This window comes from Oryctolagus cuniculus, chromosome 1 (assembly GCF_964237555.1).
Source record: "Oryctolagus cuniculus chromosome 1, mOryCun1.1, whole genome shotgun sequence".
NCBI lineage: Eukaryota > Metazoa > Chordata > Mammalia > Lagomorpha > Leporidae > Oryctolagus > Oryctolagus cuniculus.
In genome coordinates, this window is record NC_091432.1 from 70,670,094 (window position 1) to 70,684,143 (window position 14,050).

Below are 14,050 nucleotides of genomic sequence, written 5' to 3' on the forward strand. Positions count from 1 at the left end.
AGTTTCATCTTCTCATTGGCCCTCAGTGAGGGAGCTCCCATGAGTTGACCAATACAGCTCTTTCCTCTTTTGAAACGAACGTGTTTGAAGCAAGTGTTTTGTTGGATTTGAGGAGAGTGCCTGTGAGAGGTTTCTTGAGGTTCTGCTATAGCCCCAGATGCATACAGAGGCTGCATTCACTGTGACAAGCTTAGCCGGCGAGGAAGACGGAACAGGGCCCAGCTGATGCTGGAAGGACCCCAGCTGCCTTCTGTCTGCAGCTTCCATACCAACGCATGGCTGGCTGGCTCCAAGTCAGCTGCCATCATTTCTAAAGGGGGTTCAAAGCCCCAATTATTGTCACACACATCCTGACATCCTGACCCTTGTTGCCAAATTGCTCCACAAGGCATTTGAATTTGTGAATCTTGAAAGTCAAGTCTTTCATTTCATACACAAGGAGGTGACTTGTCCAAGGCCCCTCAGCTGGGACTCCAACAAGAAGTTCTGATCATCAACTCTGAACTGCTTCCCTCAATGCCAGCAACAGAATGGCTCAAGTTCAAGTGCAACAGGGAGGGCAATCCTTTGACAGAAGCTGCCCTGGGAGCTGGGGGAGGAGGGTGTGTCTGACAAGGGAGCCCTCCCAGCAGCAAATTTGAAAAAGAACAGAGAATGAAAACAATAGGCATGTCTCAGATAGTACTGGTTTCAGTGTCCTTACCCATAAAAAATTCCTACTATGCTCTCTGCCTCGAAGTGTTTGGGGGATTTTAAGTGCAAGAGTGCCTGGAAAGGAGCTTAAAGGTGTGAAGGATATAGCAGCTTTTTCCCTGGAAATCGCCTGAATTGGACAAGGGATCCATGGGGGGGGGGGGGGGGCAGTTTCTCTGCTGATTTCCCCAATTGCAATCACAGGCATTCTTGAGTCCAGTTTCACAAAAGGGAGAGATTTACATACAAAGGCAAGAGAATGCTTCGAGAGCTCTGACAAGGAAACACTCCACACTGATGCTGAAGTCCTCAGGGCAAGTTCAGAGCCCACCATCCCTTGGTCCAGCACCCATGCCTAAGGGAGCTACTTGCTAGTATGAACCGGGGGCTGGACCCAATTCCCCCAAGCTTGCATAATGCAAAAAAGCATTTATTTCATAGTTCTCTCCCCACCCTCCCCCGTCCCCCATCCCCACCACCGCCAAGCAGAGATGTTTTCTTTGCCTGAAAATATCCCAGTGCAGATGCAACGCATTTCTGCAAACACATTCTCTCACCCAACAGATGGGAATGATCACTTAAAAGCTTTGAGTGAAAGAGCAAGCTTCTGATTGATCCGATGATATCGCCTCATTCCCATTTTAAGCTACCTGTTCTTTAAATTGCATATAAAAATACAGTCTATGCAATATTAATACACTAATGAATAATACACTAACAATTTGAAGCACGCCAACACACCCAAGGATATTTCATCTCCTGCATGTTTCAGCAGAGACACTTGGTATATACTGAATAATCGTTAGGATGATGAAAATGATAATAACAATGAAATAAATATAGAGCAGTTTCACCATGATGGGGAAAATCATGAAAGGTAATTCTCAATTATGAGTGAAGAATGGGAGCTGTGATGCAGGGCTGAGCCTCTGTTTTGGATGTATCACAGGTAGGAGCGGCTGTAGCTGTATGTGACTGCATGTGTGACACAGCTCTAGGTGTTCAGTGCTGTCAGACAGGGGGTACTGTTTAACAACTGGATCCCCGGACACCAGAAGTTAAGTGATTGGAGGGAAAGGACATAGACATTGGACGTAGCTGGCTCTGGATTCAAATACTGGTTCAGTCACATACCTCAACGACACAGTGGGTTTTTCTGCCACTTGGCACAACCTCATCACATGAGAGTGCGTGATTTGAGTCCCAGCCACTTTCAGTCCAGCTTCCTGTTGTGCCCAGGAAGCAGTAGATGATGGCCCAGGTACTTGGATTCCTGCTACCCAACTAGGAGACCTGGATAGAGCTGCTGGCTCCTTGCTTTGGCCTGGCCTTGGGCATTTGGGAAGTGAACCAGCTGATGGAGGCTCTCTCTTTCCCTGTCTATTTCTCTGTCACTCTGCCTCTCAAATGAATAAATCAATTTTTAAAAGAAGTGAAAGGGTATGGAGGGGAATAGACAAGACCTTGCATTTAAGAAACTAGTTGTGAGGCTGAGACATAGATGTGAGATAAAAGTCTAAGACTTTAGGCAAAATATGATTGAATACATTTGCGCTGCCAAGTTCTTGGTTGGGGTGAAATTTAATAGGGCAGGAGCTTTTAGAATTAAGGCTTGAAATGTGAGTGGGACTTTGGCAAACTGAAAAGAGAGGACCCAGCCATCAAGGGAAGATGGAGAGTTTCAAAAGATACACCTAATGCTGGGTTAGGGAACATAGTACAGATGGGGGGATGTGAGTACAGAATGGGGTAGAAGACACTGGAAATGAGTTCTGAACTTGGCTTCGGACACCAAGAGTGTTCTGCCATTTCCTTGTGTGACTAAATGGGACACCTCAGTTAGGCAAGGCTTTTAGCCTTTATTTTAATGCTTTTTCCCCACATCAAAAGGGTCATGAGCAAAAGTCTGGTCCTATGAAAAACCAGTTAGAAGGCATTGCTAGAAAGGCTCCCTGTAAATCTGGGGAATTATATTGCAATGGACAACAGCAACTCGGTCCAGAAGGGTAGGTCCCCACAGCAGGTGGAGAGAAAATGAGCTTGATTCTCAAACTCAGAGTCACTTCTCCCAACAGACACAAGTCATCAAGGTGCCGCCATCTAGTGCAACTCAGCTCACTATGCCTTCAGCTGCCACTGTTTAAGCCTTTGCCAGCCTGGAGGAGAGCTGTGGATACACAATTTTAACAGACCATTTTTTGATTCCATCAATCAAAAAGCAGATATGCACTACCTGGGCTGTTGCCACAGGGAATTTTTTCTGGACCTTACTTCCTCATCAGTAAGGTGAGGAAGCAGGAATAGACGTTTCCTAAGGTCGTCTCCAGGCGTAACGGAAAATGACAAGTCATCCAGGTCACCTGTGCCTCGTCAGTGTTTTCAAAACTGTGTTCCTTGGGGTGCTGATATGCACGAAATAAAGGTCAAAACAAAAGATAAAGAAACAAACAAAAATAAAGAAAACAAGAAGGAAGTAGAGTCCATGGTCAAATTGAGTGAAATAGAATAAGATTAGGTTTGGCCTAATGCAGTCAGACTATTCGCAGTTCTTTATGAGGGCCCAGAACTAAAGGTACTAGCATGGGGAGAGCACAGGATTGGGTGTCTGGAACCAGGACAGAGCCATGCATCAGAATCAGTGCTGTCACCTTATGTCCAGTGTGACCCTGACCAAGTCAATGTGTCTCCTCTTGTAGATTGGTTGAAATGATCTCCAAAATCTCCTTTGAGTCTAAGTCTATGAACACACGGTTTTCATAGGTTATCCCTTCATTCCTTTGCTCACTCGTCAAATCCGTATAGATCAGATGGGTAGGCGAGTAACTGGAAGAAGAGTCAGAAAAGCATCCAGCGCCTGTCCTGGGAGAGGTCTCAGGCCAGGGGGAGAAAGAGAGACATGCACAGGCAGTCACAGTCCAGTGTGGTCAGTGCTTTTGTCCAGGTGTGGCTTAGCAGGGCCATCTCAGAGCCCAGGGGAGGGGATAGTTAGAAATGCACTCACCCTGGGAGGATGACTAGGAATAGCTCTGGGAGAAGGGATAAGACGCATCAAGGCATGGGGAGAGGGGGAAGGCAAGGCAGTTTGAAACTAACAACATCAGCAACTGAAACAATGGTAACAGCAGCAGCAGCACTGACGCTATTCCCAGCAAATGTTGGGTGCCCGGCCAGGGCTAAGTACTGTGCATGCATTAATCTCTGATTCCTACGACCCTGTCAAGGAGTTACAGTTATCCCGATTTTACAATTGAAAGAAGTGCAGCCAATTCATTATGTTCTGGGAAGATTTTTTCCCTGAACACGGTCAACTTGCAGCTAATCCCAAATAATCTAACCATTTCATCTATTACTCATGTCGCTTTCAGTCCAAGATTGATGTTTTCCTTTCATTCAAGTTACTTCTGGCTGCATCTTAGCAACTCCAGTGAGGGCATGAAATGCAAACTGCTTGCAACATGAGCTGAAGCAAAACATTAGGATGTACAGGATCATGATGCATTTCTAACAAAAAAAAAAAAAGGAGAGATTTATACATTTTTTCAAGCAACAGTTCTCCCCTCCATTGGGGTAGATAATCGTGATGAAGGCTTAGCTAATTTGCTTGTGCGTCCTGACTTTGGAAAGTCTTGGGCCTTTTTTATATTAATGCATTCAATCATCAATCATTTATTGAAAACCTAACCCATGCCAGATACTGAATAAAACACCTTGGGGATTATCTCAAATCCTCCACGATTCAATGCAGGTGGTACCTCTTTCAGGCAGTCTTTCTGGCTGCAACGTGCAGGTCAGGGTCACTTTCCCAGAGCTTCCAAACTGACCTGCAGCTTGCTTGCCTGTGATACCTTGTTCACCACAGCACAGTTACCTGTTTACTTATTTTTGATCTTTGGTTTCATGGCGCCGAGGACAGAGATGATGTGTGTTATGTTAACTGCTACATTTCCAGTGCCCAGCACACGGCCTGGCTGTGTAACAGGTCTACCAAATAGTTCTTGACTGAATGGATGGGTGTTTGGTTCTTTGAGTATAGGAACTACGTTTTCCACTTTTAAAACCCGAAGCGCTTTCCATAAATGCTTGGAATGGAAGAGGTGCTCCTGAGAAATGCATTAAATGAAATGAGTAAAAGACGAGAGGTATGCTCCGTGTTTCAGGAAGCTAATAACCTTGAGATAGAGACTGGTTACTGCTTCGTGACCACTATCTGTCCTCCCTGCTGGGCAAAAAGGCCCCATTCTTCACCATCTGTGGCTCACGCTATCTGGACAGGACCCCACCTCCAGCTGCAGGAACAGGCAACACACTGTACAAGTTGATTTGGAGGTGGGCACCTGAGCCAACTCAGAGAGAAAACAGGAATTTCAACTCTTGGGGGTGAGGGTGCAGGTGGGAACACTGGCTCTGAGGGGTGTGCCGGAAGTAGGAAAGGGAAGCTTGAAGCTTTTGTGACAACTGGCAGCTGTGGAGTTGAGGCATGGAGTCAACCAAGAGTCAAGAAAGCTGGGAGGTTGTGCTAACCGAAGCTTTGGGACAAGACGGTTCCTCTGATTGCCGACAATGGTGTGAGCTGAAGTCACTCACCATCTGTAAGTCACAGGGGCATGGGGTCAGGGCACCACAGAGGAAGAGGGTTCTGGATAAAGTGCTGAGAGAATTCAGAAGAAAAAGTGGTCCCATCAAGGAGCGGCTCAGGTGACAGTGGAACTTCTTACATCAGGGCGTCACTGCAGCTGACCACTTCAACCGAGTGTTCAGGGAGGACCCGGGTGCAGAGGTTGCCATCAGGCCTCGAGGGAGAATCTCTCCCTCAGCATTGCTGATGTAGTCCCAGGAGGGGAAACAGCAGCAGCGAAGTGAAGAGACCCTCGGCACAGAGGAACATGTGGCTGGAGCCTGGGTCCATCTTCAGCAGCGGCAGGAGTGCAGCTGAGGCAGGGAGATGGGGTAAGCTCACAGAAGACCTTGACTGGAAGGCATGGCAGGAGGGCTCTATAGTAAATCTGGATCTGCCTTCCTGGGAGATACAGAGGGGGGCGGTACCTCCCACCGGATGCTCAGCACCTTGTTTGCTGCGACCCAGACACAACCCCCTTAGTCCAGCCTGGACTTTTAGAAACTGCTTGCTTTATGACAGGTGCCTTGGGCTCTGCCTCTCCTTCATCTCTTTCCTGATGCCAAATGCAGATTTCTCCCTGCCTCTTTGTAAGGAGAGGGGTAGAGGAAGATGAGAACAGAGGAGCATCGATGGAGAGGTCCTGTTGAAGTCAGAGCATCCAACATGAAAGCTGCCTCCCAGATATGTCTCCTGGCAGCGGGAGGGAACCTGGTGAGAGACGAAGGAAAGAACGAGACAGACAGTGCTGTGACGATCAGCTTCCTTCGTCAAAGCAGAGGCAAGAAAGAATGGGAGCCTGGGAAGAGATATTTTCAAAATGACAACCAGGGTTGTCTATGGAACTGTAGACCACTCCCCCACCCAGGGCAGAGCACAGGTGTCCATCTCCCACCCACTCTGCCGTCTGACCAAAGAGGACGTCTCACATGGTTCTCACTCAACTCAGTTCTTAGCTGAGGGCTTAGGCAAAAAGAAAACTTTCTGTGTAGAGCCAGCTTCCTGGATATGTGATCTCTTAAGCAGCTCAGTGCCCCTGGCTTAGGAGGGTCCTAAGCTAAGGTTAATGTGCTGCTGTCATCATCTTGGAATGTTTTGGTTTTTTTCTTAGAGGGAGAGAGAGAGGGGTGCAGGGGCCCAAGCACTTGGGCCATCTGCTGCTGCTTTCCCAGGCACGTTAGCAGGAATCTGGATTGCAAGTGGAGCAAGCCAGAGCTGGATCTAGCACCAGGGCATGGGATGCTGGTGTCTGTGACGGCTTAACTTGCTCCACCACAACACCTGCCCCATTTTGAAAGTATATGTATATGTACACACACACACACACAGTATCACTACCAAACTACAGGTTTATAATTTTTGATGAAGTATGAAGAAGCTAAAACAACAAGGTATTATGGAAAGAAATGATAAGCCACAGCTTCCATCATGACTCTGATTTTCCAAAAGCAGTGATGAGGTCTTATATGCCATTTCCATAGCTTCCTGTGAGGCAATGGTGGTGGTGAGCACATGCCAATCTTTGGTTTATTTCCATTCCAGTGCTTCACAGGTGTTTGCCCATCAGGAGCCCAGAAGAGGAGGGAATGTGAAATACTCTTACAGTTTACATTTATGCTGAATAAAGCACTTCCATGGTTCCCCATCTCCTCTGAAGAAGAGCTGGAGTCTGAGAAAGAAGCTCTGATCTGTTCCTCTTCACTGAAGGTCTGCTGTGTGATGAATGTCAAGGCCAGCACTACAGTGGGGTTTGGTTGCCTTTGCTGAGCTGGGGTGGAGGAGGGTGGCAGTAGATTTGGAATAATGTACTCTCTAGGATGCGAGAGTACTGCGTCACCGGGATTCTTCCCAGCCTGTCCCAGATCCACATTTCTCCCTGTGGGAAGCCTCAGCCCTGCCCTGGCCCCCAAGGCACCAGCCTCTGACCCCTGCTCCTCCACCCTCCCTCCGCAAGCTGCCCGTTCCCTGGGATGTCCTCACGTCTATCAGATGCAGCGGGAAGGAAAATCAAGTTCTGCCCAATTAGCTCATCATAAGTGGATTTCACTGTGCATTTAATTAAACCTGTTATAATCTTGAAGGGTATTTTGATACATGGTACTTGATACACAGTAATTAGACTACTGTGGGCACCCACGTAAAGATCTTTGGGCTGAGGTTTTAAGCTGGGCTCTGCTGCTATGGGTTTGTATGGGGCACCTGCCAATAATTTCAAAGCCAATAATGTTTACACACTCCAGACTTTGCAGCCTGCTCAACCCTGCTGGCTGGAAGATCAATTGCAAGGTCGTCTAGTTATACCCTCCTCCAGCTTAGAGGAGGTGTTCCTGATCCTGTCACTCTTCTCAAATGATCTCATGGCTCCCCTGTGAGTACGGAAAGAGGTCAACACTGCCTCAGTATGTAGCCTTGCCATACAAAAGTTGGTTTCCTTCTGTGTTTTCACTATCTAATTGATCTGCAAAACTATCCTATGGGCACCTATGTCTCAATCTGCCACCAAGCCTTTGCTTCCGCGGCTCCATCTGCCCTGGAATCCTTGTCTCTTATTCGGTGGCTGTCAGGATCTGCTAAGTTACACTGCAGTAACAAATGGCCCCTGTATCTCAGCCGCAGTTGATCATGTGCACGGGGCTGGGCTTGCTCCCCTTCTCTCACTATTTTATGCAGCCCCTGCAGCTCAGCGGCAGCTCAGCTCCACGGCCAGCCATCAGCGCAGAAGGGAAAAAGAACATGGCGAGTCACACGCAGGGCCTTCAAGCTGCTCCTTAGAAGGGGTCAATTCATTTCCACTAATATTTCCTTCGCTGAATGAATCCCATGACCAAGCCTGCCACCAACAGGGCAGGAAGTATCACCTTTTCCCTGGCAGCTGGTGAATGTTCAGAGACAATAATGAAATCTGAAGTCACACCATGGGCCTAAGATGACCTTTCACCTTGAGCTCCAAAGCAGTGGTCACTCTGTATTCCCAGTAGAGTTTTTATGGCTTATGCTTTCCTCTGCCAACAGACACTGGCAGCTGCAGGGCTGGAGGGCAGCACAGCGTCCTCTGTCACCTCTCTGGCCTGTAGTGCATAGCCCATTGGACCCTCAGTAATCCTCCTGTGCATGGAAGGTTGGCACTCTCAGTACTTAGCCATCCAGGAGTTAACAATGGGACCTGGAGATGCCCAAGAAAGTGAGAACTGCGGTCTTTAGAAAGTCCTATGGCCCCATTTGGTTGCAGTTTTAGACCCTTTGGTCTATTGACAGCCTTGGGACATAGTATGTTTAGCCCCATCATCCATAGGAGGACACAGAGGCCCAGAGACACAGTGATGCTCACCCTCACAGTGAACTAGGTGGTGTCCATTGAGAGCTATGTCTGACAGTGAGGATTACCATTCCATGGGCAGTGAGAACAGGACTTTGCTAATACATATGCCCTCTGGAGAGTAGGTCTGGTGGGATGGGTGTAAATCACCCAGTGACTCAGCAACACTTGGGCTCACCTCATTGTTGGGTTTGACTTTCTTCATGAATTCTCATATTGGGCTATTATGTTCGAAGAGCTAGAAAATGAAATAGTAGAACTACATCCTTTGTGACTAGTGTGTTAAGGAGGAAGAACATAGGAAGAAGTTATAAGAATGGAAGGAAGCAAAATATTTATAGAGATGTAGTTTTAAAAGAACTGCCATTATGTTAATTCATTAGTCAGTGCAATTACAGTTACTCCTCTGTTTATGTTCACATCCCAATCAACCATTTGTAGATTGAAAATATCCTAAGTCAAAAATGCATTCAATACATCTATGAACACCAGAACTTAGCCTAGCCCACCTTAACAAAAACCTACAGTTGGGCAAAATCATCTAATACAGAGGCTATGCTGTCTATGGCCACCATGTGATCACGTGGCTGACTAGGAGCTGGCACTTGCTGTCGGCCACTCCCCAGCATTGCAAGGGGATATCCTACCTTATGTGATGATTCCAGGAAGAAAAGAAAAAAAAACACAAAATTCAAAATTTGAAGTGTGCTTCCTATTGAACACATGCCACAGTTGTACAACTGTAACACTGGAAACTCCTCAGTAGGACCATTGTAAGTTGGAGCCATCTGTAATTACCAATATTTGGGCTAAGAATTGGAGATGCAGAGGTGTGTAAGAATTCATTCCTTCTCTTGAACAAACGTCACCCAGGGATGAGGAGATGACTGTCCACACAGGTGGAGGAAAAGCCATCTCGTAGGAGGCCCAAACCAACCCTCTGGAAGCATGAGAGGAGGAGGCAGGGAAGGCAATACCGAGCGAAAGCTGCTGATCCCAGCAGTATCCCTCTGGTCCAGGCGGCTTATTAACCAGATTGTCAATAATGTCATGGTGAATGTTCCTAATGTTTTTTTGAAAAGCCTCCAAGCATTTTATTGCATTTGACCCCTCATCTAATAAAGCTATCTGCCCACGCCAAGTGGTGTCAGCCTACTGCTTAACATGAGGAGCCAAATCCGTTCCAAGGGCTGCGAGGGACAGGGGGTGTCTTCAAGGCAGCAGTCCTCCCTTCTCCTCCTCCCCCATGCCTGAGATGCCTCACACTCTCCAGGATAAATTCCACCCAGGTCAAAGCCACATTGTCCCTGGAGTATTTTGTGTATCCCACTTCTACTCCAGACACCAACAAGTGCTACCGCTGGAGAGGTTACATCGTGTCCAGGAGTGTAGGGCCTTGCAAACCAGCCAGGGCACCTGGGTTTATGTCATGGCTCCACTTTAAGCCTAAGTCCAGAGTGAGCATTGATTTTCGCATCTTTAAAATGGGAATTATATTGGGCAGGGGTCTGTGGCGCTGCGGGGGGCGTAGCAATCCTGAAGGTGTCTTCCCGAGTCCTGGGGTGGGTGGATCAGCAATCCCAGCCCTAAGCCCCACACAGGTGCTTCTGTTTAGAATCTGAAAGCTTGGGCCAGGCGGTGGGAATGGAACCCAGCACCTCTGCGAGTGGAGCTTCCTCAACGCACAGAGCTACAAGCTTAGGATGCAAGCAGAGATTGGCTTGTATAGGTTCCTGGCTACTTCTCCCTTCCACCCCCTGCTGACTCTGCTTGCTCACCCCTCACCCTCCCTATGCCACTCATTTCCCTCCCACCTCCTTGCTTCGGCCCTGCCTGCCCATTTGGGCCTCGGGGTAGGGCCAGCAGATGGGAGGGGTCTCAATAAAGTTTTAAAAGCAAAAAATAAAATAAAATAAAATAAAATAAAATAAAAATAATAAAATGGGAATTACAATGGGGTGGGTATTTGTGACAGCAGTGAAGATGTAGCTGGGAATGCCTGCATCCCCCCTCAGAATGCCTGGATTGAGTCCCAGCTCCATTCCTGATTGCAGCTTCCTGCTATCGCCTTGGGGGCCAACAGCTAATGGCTCAAGTGACTGTGTCTCTGCTTTCCAGGTGGGAGAACTGGATTGAGTTCCCTGTTCTTTGCTTCTCCCTGCCCAAGGCCTGGCTGTTGCAGGAATCTGGGTAGTGAACTTGCAGAAGGCAGATCTTTCTCTCTGCCTTTCAAATAAATTACATTTTAAAAATCAAAAAAATAAAGTAACAATTATGGGCCTGTGCTTTGCTGGCATCCTATGGTTACTGTAAATGGCTTGGTAATTCTCCACTGATAGCCCCCTCTCACCACCATACCTAACCCTTACTGAAAGCTTTGTACCAAGTGTTAGGCTGGGCACTTTCTGGGTGGGATCTCATTTGACCTTCACAGTTCCATGGGGTCAACTGTGTCTCTTTCTCCATTGTGTGGATGAGACAACTGTGGCTGCTTACCTCAAGTAATGTGCCCGATAAACATAGCTACTGAATGGCTGAGGCAGTTCTTGAACTCAGGTTAAGATAAACCCTGTATGACCACATTCTAGTCACAAAGGAAGTAGAGAGATGGTGCCCAAGCCACCCTAGAAAATTCTAATTCAGTGCATTAGGAGTGAGGCCCAGAAATATGTATCTAAAAACATGGCCCAGTAATTTTGATAAAACTGTCTGGTAGAATAACTTTTAGGATCTCACTGGGATTTAACGGATGTCTTGTTCCACTCTTTTCTGGTACTTGAGTCGGGCCTACACCCTCAGGCTTTCCAGTTGAGCTGGAAAGTCATCCATGCACACGGTGACTGTGTGGCCTATTGTGCCAGGCACCAGTGAGGCAGAGTAAGTCACCATTTCCAGTTGAGAGGGGCTCATGGCTACCACTGGGGCTCCACCTTCATGCTACTTCTGTGTGTAAGTCTCAGCTATGCCCTCTGGAGAACTGGTACCCAGGTCCCTCTGTGGCCTCCAACCCTTCTTTAATCCTCTCTCCTTTTTCTTCATGGTATATGTTAAAGATACCCAACAGACTTGTATGTAATGAAATCACTGTTACAGTTGAGAACAATACATCCATTAACTCACATGATTACTTTCGTGTGTGTGTATGTGTGTGTGTGTTAAACTCATCTCTCTTAGCAAGTGCCCTTTGACCTCCATGTGCCCACTTCTGGTCCTCTGGGCACAGAACCGAAAGGAGAGGATGCAAGAAAATGCAGTGTAAGGGCTTGGGTCTTGCAAGGCTCGTGGTCTCTCTCGAGTCCCCGGCAGCTCATTTGTTCTGTCTGCCTCCCTTTTCCGTGTCAGCAGACCCCCAGATTCACATCAGCAGCTACCCTGGGACACTCCCCAGATGAGGAAGGGATTGGAGGCTTGGATACAGGGGGAGAGGGAAGCAGAGTTAAACCCAGGGTTTCCCTGTGGAGTCATGGGTGAGCTTAGGAGGGGTCTATTGACCCTTGAAGTTGTATGCATGGGTCTTATGTGCATTGCATGAGTGTCAGACCACCACTGCCGTGGGTCTGACAAAGAATTTGTGACTCACAACAGGTTGAGAGCTGCAGCTCTCCATTCTTGCAAAGTGGGTAAGCACTACCTCCAGAGAAGAATTTTCATTACGCTTCTCAATCTCCTGTATTTCTCACCCAGCAGGCTCCTCTCCTCTGAGCCTCACCACCATTGTGGTGAGCAGTTATTGGTTCTGCTTGATGATTTGGGAAACTGAGATAGTGGCAGGTGAAATAAGTCAGCCCAAGTTCCAAGTAGTAGGCCCAGAACCCACAGCCAGATCATTCTACCAGAAGAAGTGAAAGGTTTCTCATTCACTCTCAGGGAACCAATCAGTTTAAATTGGAAATGACGGGCAGACTTTTGGCACAACTATTAAGACACCAGGTAGGATGTCAATATCCCTTTGAAAGTGTGCATTTGGAGTTCCACCTCCACTATCTGTTCCAGCTTCCTGCTAACGCACACCCTGGGAGGTAGCAGATGATGGGTCAAGTGCTTGGGCCACCCATGCAGGTGTCTTGGGTTGAGTTCCAGTCTGTTGGCTTTGGTGTGGCCAGCCCTTGCTGTTGCTGGCATTTGGGAAGTCAGCCAGTAAATGGAAGATTTCTCTCTGCCTGCCTGTCACTCTCTCACTGTGCCCCTCTGCCATTCAAATAATAAATATTATATTATAAATAAATTAGTAATGATGATTTGGAGTATCTACTGTATGACAGCCACTCACACATATTAATTCATTTAACTTTCACAAGAGCTCTGAAAATCCAATTAAGCTTTCCATTCTGTAGATGTGGAAGATGAATCCCAGAGAGATGAGGCTGAGTTGTGTTTACTTTCAGCATTGGGACATCAGGATTCGGATCCACGTCTATTGAAGTCTCCATAATGTTGTCTTTTTTGACATTTTCTCACCCTCAGGTGATTTATGGGATCTATGTGGGAAGTGGTTACCTGGTGGCAAAGGCAGAGAACTGATGGAAGGGAAAAGAAATGGTGGACTACTAAGTCTCTATGAACCTCAGTTTCCTCATCTGTGAAATGGGAGTTAATCATATTTTAAAGGGTAATTGTTGGGGGCCGGTGCCATGGCTCACTTGGTTAATCCTCTGCCTGTGGCGCTGGCATCCCATATGGGCACCGGGTTCTACTCCCGGTTGCTCCTCTTCCAGTCCAGCTCTCTGCTGTGGCTTGGGAAGGCAGTGGAGGATGGCCCAAGTGCTTGGGCCCCTGCACCTGCTTGGGAGACCAGGAGGAAGCACCTGGCTCCTGGCTTCGGATCGGCGCAGCTCCGGCCGTAGTGGCTATTTGGGGGTGAACCAACGGAAGGAAGACCTTTCTCTCTGTCTCTCTCTCTCTTACTGTCTAACTCTGTCTGTCTAATTAAAATAAAAGGGTAATTGTGAAGATCGAATAAGACCAGGCATTTCAGTTATTGATACATGTTGAGACCTGCTTGTGTTCAGCTATGAGCATCTGATTGGGAGAGAAAAGTGCGTCATAAGGGGGCTTTCTCCCTCCTCAGGACTGCTGTTTAGCAACCATTCTGGCCTCCTGGGGGTAGGACCAACTTTCTTAAAGACTCCCTCTTTTCATGCTACCAGGAGACTTGATGGGTTAAAAAACATGTCTCAAAATATGCTTTGACATTTAATTATATAATCCTCCACTTTGGCTATAACTTCCCTTGTCACGTCTGCAACAAACAGGACGTTTTGATGTACTAAGCCATAGCGCCTGCCCCTTGATGATCCGTTTCCTGCCTTTCACAATTAGTGGTCTAAACACTGAAGTCCAAACACCCAGGTAACTTAATTATTTCTCCTTCTCCTTAGCTACGAAAAACCAGCAAATGACATAATGGTTTCTCTCAGATTTTTGAA

The 14,050-nt window shown here is 47.3% G+C and overlaps 1 protein-coding gene across 5 annotated transcripts in view; it reads right to left on the bottom strand.

The window, feature by feature from the left end:
- Positions 1 to 14,050, bottom strand: part of TENM4 (teneurin transmembrane protein 4) — a 2,118,216-nt gene that overhangs the window by 955,350 nt on the left and 1,148,816 nt on the right. The window lies entirely within an intron of this gene.